The sequence below is a fragment of the Lycium ferocissimum genome, chromosome 5 (genome assembly GCF_029784015.1).
Source record: "Lycium ferocissimum isolate CSIRO_LF1 chromosome 5, AGI_CSIRO_Lferr_CH_V1, whole genome shotgun sequence".
NCBI classification, from domain to species: domain Eukaryota; kingdom Viridiplantae; phylum Streptophyta; class Magnoliopsida; order Solanales; family Solanaceae; genus Lycium; species Lycium ferocissimum.
This window is the reverse complement of record NC_081346.1, coordinates 52,320,702-52,327,485: the sequence shown is the minus strand read 5'-3', so window position 1 is coordinate 52,327,485 and position 6,784 is coordinate 52,320,702.

Here is a 6,784-nt window from a genome sequence, read left to right as displayed (position 1 = left end):
GACAAGCTTTGGCCCATGCATTTTTTTATAATCTACACTTAGCCCCTCATTGATTAAAATAAGGGCATATAGTACACGGCCAACATGGCCTCTCCATGAATTTTCTAGAACTTTGTAAACTTCCCATTTTACCCTTAGTCCTCCGCAATATTTTCCATGAACCCTTTTTCGAATTTTCCTTTTTACCCTTAACCTTTCTCATTATTTCCATACTACCAACGTCCATAAATAATGCTCATAACCTACTAATGCATTAAGAAAATTTTAGAACATGGTCTTGTCCTTAACTTCTCGTCATTAACTCGGGATATTCAAATGTACAAAACGCGAGGTGTAACAGTTAAAGAAACTGGAATGAGTTGCATCCGAGATTTCGGAGGATTGAGACCTATTGGAAACATAAAGAAAGTTGGCATTAGGAACTGAAATATAGTATTACGATTTATAGATTAGATTGGTTAGTAAGAGATAACAAAGAGATATTGATATGGAAAAGGAAATTAACGAGTACGGGAAAGTTTCACCCTATATATATATATATATATATATATATATATATATATATATATATATATATATATACGAGATTAAGATGGGTTTGTACTCATGGTGGAATGTTCTGCAGACTTCCAGGGAGATATTATTAAGTGGCAAACGGGAAAGAGCACTTTAAAAGCAAAGGAAATCAAGGAGAACCTTGAGGACAGAAGTACGAGAAAGTGCGGTTATGAATTGATTAAAGGAAGTTATGTGATCGTCGACGATAAGAGGAAGTTTAATAAATTAATCAGGTTGGCCAAAGGTAGACACTGATGGCATAAGACAGTGGAATTGGAATAGAGATACGATTACAAAGGATACATGACGAATATACAAGGAACAAATATACATACGAGCAAGCTATGGATAGTAAAGGGAAATAAGAAATGAACGAAGGAAGAAAGAAAAGGGTGTATTTTACTAAAATTTCATGATGAGAACAAGAATCGGCGGGACATTAGAAGGATTATGACGCATGATTATGATACAAACAATTAGTTAAGAGAAACTATGGGACACTATGAGCTAAATTAAGGAAAGGACGAATCGTGAGAATGAATGAGATAGAGTATTGACTTTTACTGGTATGGTATAAACCTAACTCGAAATCGAGAACCAATAGTAAGAGGAATCTCAAGGGTACTGGTGAAAGGATAACTATGAAGGATAATTACGGCTGAAGGAGCATGGTATAGTGGGGCACTCTACATAGAGCCTAAAACGTTATATCCCGCACTTTTGAGCAATCGGGTAATTCAAGACAAATGCGGGAGGACGACAAGCAAGGCCATATCTTTATCTTGTTAAGCATATGAATGGCTTATGAAGAATTTAGAAGCGGAATTATTAAGAGAGTCTAGGGGTAAAGTCGGAATTTTTGGAAACGGTTTTATGAATTATTACTTGTTATGAAATACAATTGGGCTTGGATTATTTTTTTTGGAAAAAAAGAGGCCCAACCGGCCATGGCATGGGCTAAGCCCATGAAGGGGCTTAATTTACAAAAATAAAAGATGACTAAGTCATCTTTGTCCCATAATTTTCTAGAGATTTCAAGAAGTGGAACAAGAAAGGAGGAGAAAAACCTAGAAGGCCATTCGGCCAAGAGAAAAACCCACCAAGAAAATTGACAAAAATTTCTTTAAAAATCATTTCCTACTAATTCAAGGGTCCCTAGCAAGGTGGAGTGGTCTTTGGAGCAAGAAGAACATATATTCATACAAGTTGAAATCTCTAACCAAGGGAAGAATTGAAGAAGAGGTAAGGTTGGATTCTTTCTTGCATGTTATGGATGATTTTGCATGTGTAGTGTGTAAGAAAATGGATGAAATTCATGGAAGAGTGAAAATTATGGTGTGGCCGTGTGTGTGATATATGTGTGTGTGTGGAAATTATGTGTTAATCATTTTGTTTAGTGTTTGGGTTGTTATTGTTGTGAATGTGATGTTGATAATGGAAGTTGAATGATTTTGGAGAGGTTGTAGTTGTGTATGTAGGAAGGTGGCCGTGAGTTGCATAGTATATGCATGGCCGTGTATGTGTTGAATGATGAAAGAAGATGAGTCAATTTTATTTAGTATTTTGGTTGTTGTTGTGTTGTGGATACTATGTTGCTAATGAATGCATAATAATCTTGTGAAGTTGTAGAAGTTGGAGACTTGTGATTGAAGTATTTAAATTGAATATTATGTTCTTGCATGTATGAAAGATAATGTTGTTAGTATGGTGTTGTTGGCATATGAATTATAATGTTCTTATTGGAGTTGGAAGGTTTTGAAAGAAGTAGTATATTGATTGAGTTGTTATAATGTAACTTGGATTGAATATGGAAATTGTTAGTATGGTTATTGATATTGTGTTGTTAGTTTGGCCGGGTTGAATTTCCGGATGGTTGTTGATTGAAATTGGCCAAGTTGAACTTGGTGGAATGGAGTATTTACAAGGGAGGTCTTTGCCGAAATTTCGGTAGCCAAGTATTATTTAAGAATTCAATTCTAAAGGCACTAATCATGTTTGGTAAACATGACCAATTTGTAGATTCCGGATTTGCGACTTGAATTTGGAGTGGCATAAGGAGAGAAAAGAGGTATGTAAGGCTTCACCCTCCTTCTTTGGCATGTCTTAGACATAATAGGCTTGAATACGCGCCTCGGGGATGATCCCATTCCTAGAAATTCGAACCTGAAATTACCTCTTTTTCATTCAATAAAATTGAATTAAGTTTGGTGTTTTATTGAAATAATTGTTTAAACATCTCCAACGCGCCCAAATGGAACCGAGTGACCCTTAGACCTTCGTAAATGACTCCATGAAGCTCAACGCACGTAAATTGTGTATGCCACCTCCGTTGGCCCGAGGTGGGCCCACTATCCCTGAATTCTTTCTTATTGTTCGTTTGGTTTATTTTCGTTCTATAATTAGAGGAAGCTTTTGGATTATTATTTTTACTACTAAATAATAGCTGTTTTAACCAGTTCATCGATTCCAAGGCTTGTGTTCCTTTCTAAAAATTTATAAATGTTTTCTAAAATATTTATTCCCCTCTAAATCAAAGTTTTGTAGTTTTTGAAAGTTTTTATGACTAAAACGACAACTATGATTCTATGGTGGAAATGATGATGCTGAAGATGAGGAAATGTCTATGACATTACATAACATGACATGATATAATATGATACGATATACGTATATGAAATATGTATATGTACATGGGGACATGGGGGAAGGGATACATGGGAATTGGGAAGGGAACTATGTTTCATTGCCACCTGGTCAGCTGGCTTATCATCCCGGACGCGGGATGCCCGGGCGCGGGATATATGGGCGAGCCGATGTATTTCGGTGCTATGTGGGCGAGCCGACATTGTTCGGTGCTATGCTATGACTTACTATGCTATGATCAGCTATACTATGAGCTACTACGCTATGATCAGCTATGCTATGATCAGCTATGCTATGACCTACTATGCTATGGCCTGCTATGCTATGACCCGATATGCTATGACTTGATATGATAAGACATGATACAACCCAGATTCTATTTTCTATGTCTATGAAAAAGAAATGTTATCCAAGAACAGACAAGCGTGCATGCTATCTGGCCTGAAAGGGCATTCCTATGTACAGGTTACTTTCTTATCTCATTAAGTGTCCTCTGATCCTATGATATGGTTATTCATACCTATGTTTATGCTTGCGTTGTTTATTTCCATGCCTTACATACTCGGTACACTTTTTGTACTGACGTCCCTTCTTGTGGACGCTGCGTTCATGCGGCGCGGTCGCGGCAGACGGACCTCGGTTCCTAGGAGTTCCATCGGCGAGTGATTAGCGACGCTCCGGTTGCCCGAAGCCTCGGTCCTTTGGTACTACTCTTGTGTATATATTCGGGCGCGACAGTACTCGGCCCTTCCTATGTATATGTGTATTTGTACTATGTTTAGAGGCTCGTAGGCAGATACGTACAGTTAGATATTTTGCATCGATGATCCTTGTCGCTGTATAATGTATTATCAAAGCTTGCTAGCCTATGTATATTATTATGTTATCAATGTTATGTCGACAAAAAAAATGGTGCAGTTCATATGGCCCACTTAGGAATAAAGGAAATATGGTAGACAAGGGGTGCTCGGTATAAGTATCGGGCACTCGTATGCGCCCCTAGTTGGGTCGTGGCGATGTATCGAGCAAAGGTCCTAGGGGTTTGTCTACGAGCCGTGTCCGGTAGAGTCTGTTTAGGGGTGTGTAGCGCGCCACACTTATAAACGGGAGGGAACCGCAGGACATTTAGGAAATATGACCTTCTTTGTACTCTAAATCGTGCGATAGAGCTATGCTATCGCTTTCCATGTTATTCTCCTAATCCTATGTTATGGTTTCAGTAATGCCGGTGAAGAGGAAAGCTACAGTAGCCCAGAAGGGCAAGACGGTGGCCGAAAAAAGGACTGAACGCGAGCCACCAGCGGAATTGGAAGAAGGTGAGTCTCATAACGAGGCCCCTTCCCGGCTTTTCGTGCTCCCCGTGTCGGCAGCGCAGGGAGGAGTCCCAGCTCCAGCCCCAGCACCACCAGTCCCACCGCCAGCAGTTGCGGGCCAGCAGATGGCAGAGGCTATCCAGTTGCTGACCCAACTAGTTGCCGCACAAGCTCAGCGGCAAGATGAAGGTCAGGGAGACAGGGCGGTGAGTGCAAGGGCTCGTGACTTTATCACTCTGAGACCTCCGGAGTTTTATGGATCAAAACCAGAAGAAGACCCGCCGAGTTTCATAGATGAAATGCTGAGGACTCTGAGAATTATACATGCTTCGGATACGGAGTCCGTAGAGTTGGCTTCTAGAGAGAGAGAGAGAGAGAGAGAGAGAGAGAGAGAGAGAGATAAGAGAGAGAGAGAGATCTTCGAGAGGAGAGAGAGAGAGAGAGAGGATGCACCCCTCCGGTTTGGCAGGAATTCACTGAGGCATTTCTGCGACATTTCTGCCGCCGGAGGTTCGACGGGCTCGAGCCGATATGTTCTTGAACCTTAAGCAGGGAAATATGAGTGTCAGGGAGTATAGTCTTCGCTTTAACTCATTAGCCAGGTATGCCCCTGCCATGATAGCTGATATGGGAGATCATGTACACCGGTTTGCTAGTGGGTTGGGGCCACACATAATTAAGGAGTGCTTGACGGCTTCACTCCGTGATGGGATGACTATTGCTCGCATCCGTGCTCATGCCCAAAACTTGGAGGAACAATATCGGTTTGCGGAGAGGGGAGCGTTACCCAGATAGGTGTTCCAGAAAAAGAGGCCGATCTTTCGGGGCTAGAAGTGAATATAGAGGGGGGCAGGCGCAGGAGCAATTTAAGTATTCAGGCCAATCAGTGGCCAGTGCACCACCTCGATTTGCGGATAGGGAATTTGGCCGCTCTGCCTATTCGGGACCAGATCAGGGTATTAGAGCTTTAGGGTCCCAGTATAGAGCGGATTCCAGCAGGACAGGGCAACCCCCACTACGGTGTGCTCGGTGTGGCAGGCCACACTCTGGGCAGTGTTCCCGCGATACGGGTGCATGTTATGCCTGCGGATGGATGGACCATTTGATGCGAGATTGTCCGCTAAGGAATGAAGGAAGTAGAGCTCAGCCCGCCGGGTCGGCGGTGGGTTCGTCACCGTCCGCGCGCCCTCGGGCGGCCTCCCGGACCCCGCGGGTCGTGGTCGAGGCGGAGAGAGGGGCATCCGGTTCGGCGGCCCTCCACACCGTATATATGCATTAACGAGGACGGTAGGATCCCCGAACCCTCCCCCGGATCTTGCGTTGCTACGGGTACATTATCGAAAGATATTCCTATTACATGCATACGTTAAATTGACCCTGATTCTACTATATTGTATACCGCTCATTGTATCATTGAGTATAGGAGGAATTCGGAGACTTAGGATGGAAACAGCCGTGCACCTAGGTAGAAGGTGAATGTTAGTGATTGCAAAGGTTAAAATGGTAATTAAAAGAAAAGATGCGTCACGAAAATGCTTCAGAAATTTGTCAAGACACCAATACGCCCCAGATTACGTGATAAAGATAGTCCGGGAAGTGGAGGCGAAATTACTAGCGTTAGAACGCCGAAATGTACTAAAGGTTCGAAGTTAAGCGTGCTAAAGTGAGAGCAATCCTGCGATGGGTGACCCCCTGGGAAATATGTTGAAAATTTCATAAATGAGGGAACTGGGGACGAATGTGAAAGTAAGTAGTTTAAAGTAAATTAGAGTGTGTGAAGCGACTGGAAGCTCTATAGAAGTCGTGTAGGTTGAGGCAGGTTAAATTAGCAAAAAGGGAGAACGTGCTAAAATGGATATGCTAAGTGACATGTGGGATATCTACGAAGGAGACTCCCCCGAACATCATAATTCGCCACGAGGCCGGTTTAACATTCGAGGACGAATGTTCTAAAGGGGGGGAGGATGTTATATCCCGCACTTTTGAGCAATCGGGTAATTCAAGACAAATGCGGGAGGACAAAGCAAGGCCATATCTTTATCTTGTTAAGCATATGAATGGCTTATGAAGAATTTAGAAGCGGAATTATTAAGAGAGTCTAGGGGTAAAGTCAGAATTTTTGGAAACGGTTTTATGAATTATTACTTGTTATGAAATACAATTGGGCTTGGATTATTTTTTTTGGAAAAAAAGAGGCCCAACCGGCCATGGCATGGGCTAAGCCCATGAAGGGGCTTAATTTACAAAAATAAAAGATGACTAAGTCATCT